The sequence below is a fragment of the Carlito syrichta genome, unplaced genomic scaffold, assembly GCF_000164805.1.
Source record: "Carlito syrichta isolate Samal-C Ts95f unplaced genomic scaffold, Tarsius_syrichta-2.0.1 Scaffold306593, whole genome shotgun sequence".
NCBI lineage: Eukaryota > Metazoa > Chordata > Mammalia > Primates > Tarsiidae > Carlito > Carlito syrichta.
The window spans coordinates 23,633-26,206 of NW_007250689.1; positions in this window are offsets into that span (position 1 = coordinate 23,633).

Here is a 2,574-nt window from a genome sequence, read left to right on the forward strand (position 1 = left end):
AGAAATGAATAAAGAGAATCACTACAGATCTTACAGGTATCAGAATGATAATAAGAATTAATAATAATATTATTAATTACTTTAGGATAATAAATTTGACAACTTAGAATGCACAAAAAAAGACTATTTACCAAAAGTTTTAAAAGATGAAATAGAAAATCTAAATACTCCTAATATGTTTTAAAAATTAAATTTATAATTAAAAACAAAACCACAGAGAAAACTTTAGGTCTAGATGGTTTTTTGGTAAATTATATCAAACAACTAAAAAAAATAGCAAATTCTAAACAAAAGTAGAGGTGAGAATAAGAAGAGGGGACACTTTCTAAATTTCACAAAATTTTAACAAAATATTAGCAAATTGATTTAGCAATATTTAAAAGGGATATCTATGTTTACATAATTCAAAAAATATATGATCAACAAGTAGACTTTATTCCAGAAAATAAAAGTTGCAATGTACAATGAGAAAGACTTGACTATTATGTGTAGGGATTTTCATTTGAAGGATAAAAATATAAAAATAAAAATGCCAGGACGTGGTTACTATGAAGGCAGTATAAAAGTCAATTATGGCAGGAAGGAGGTAGTTGTAATTAGAATGGAGCACAGAGGGGGCTTCTGTAGTAACACAGTTTTATTTATGTTTCCTGACCTAGTAATATTTGTTCAATGATAATTGATTAAGACATACATTTAATTAGTGGGTTTTCATTTTCTGTATTTCATTTGAGAATTAAGATTGTTTAAAGGAAATAAAATATCATTTATAATACAGTAAAAAATAAAATCATTAGAAGCAAATTAAATAGTGCAAGATCTCTACACTGAAAACTACATATATGAAGAGCAAAATAAATAATATATATACCATGTTCACAGATTGAAAGACTTGATATAGACACATCATAGTTAAACTGTTTAGATTTAAAGAAATATTAATCATAATCCCAGCAAATTTTTTGTAGCTTATAAAAATGTGATTCTAAAATTTATATAGGATAGTCCTTGCTGCTCTGTCCTGCTCTCCAGGTGTCCGTGGTTACTCGGCTGCAGCGTCTGTCGCCCTGTGACTTTCAGGTCCTGGAAATCTGTAGGGAGGACCCCGAGACACCCAGAAGGTGGGAGATGGGGCTGTTGACATTCAAGGATGTGGCCGTAGAATTCTCTCCGGAGGAGTGGAAATACCTGGACCCTGATCAGATTTTGTACAGGAATGTGATGATGGAGAACCACAGAAACCTGGTTTCCCTGGGGCTTGCTGTCTCTAAGCCAGACCTGATCATGTGCCTGGAGCAAAGGAACAAGCCCTGGAATGTGATGAGAGACAACATGTTAGAGACACCCACAGCAGGTGGTGCTATCCGGCGGCTGCAGTCCAGGGGGGAGGGAGCCTGCTACGGATCCGCAACCTGCTGCGGCAACTTCACGGGGGGAGTTCCACAGGCCTTTCTCCGGGCTAGGGGCGTGGTGTGGCAGCAGGGATCTCAGAAGATCCGGCCTGCAGGGCTTCACGGTCTGAAGTCGTGGGTTGGTTCAGGCATGAGCTGGGAATGACCGCAGCAGCAGCATCCGCGACTGCAGGAGCAGCCTAGTCCCGCCGCCGCTACTGACTCTCATTGAAGTCTTAAAGAGACTAATCCTGCAAAGTGAGCTTAAATCATTGTCGACTTTGAACAGTTGTCATTCTAGAAGAAAGTGATTGGTAGTAGTGGGAAACCGCCAGGGGAGGGAGGGGACACACCTCATCAACAAGGGATCCTGCAAAATGCAAGTTATTATCCGTAACCCTGAGTTCCATCCCACATCATTAAAATGAAACATTTTTTTAAAAATTGTCAAATATATAGTTAATTCCCTATTGTTACCTTTTTCTTTAAAGTATCGTTTTACAATTTTGTCTCTTTTAGTATAAAAAGTAGTAGGATTATGTTTTATATTATTTCACTTTTAAATTTGCTGTATATTAGGTTACCTGTCATTTTAGTTTGAAAAGTTCTGAAATACCATACATGAATTTACATATTAAATTAAAAAGTGAGTTAGATCATTAAAAAAATAAAATAAAATAAAATTTATATAGAAAGGCAAAGGACATACAAAGCAATCTTAGAAAAGAAGAACAAAGTTGTACTTGACTTCAAGACAATATAAAGTTACAAGAATCAAACTTATATGACATTGACAAAAAAATGATAGTAGATCAAAGGAATTTAATAGATAATTAGATCCACATTTATATAGTCATTTGATTTTGGAACAAAGGCAACAAAGCAATTCAAGGGAAGAAGGGAAATTATTTTCAATAAAGGTTGCTAAGACACTTAGGTATCCATATGGGAAAAAACAAACTTCAATTTCTAACCCATACCATCCACAGAAATTATTTCACTATGGGCCATAGACCTAAACAAATGTCAAAACTTTTAAAACATAGAAAAATATATTTATGAATGCAGGGAAGCAAAAATTTCTTAGGGAGGATATGGAAAGTAATAACCAAAAAGGAAAATTGATAGAGTTTATCAAAATTAAAAATATCGCCGGGCTCCGTGGCTCAGCCTGTAATCCTGC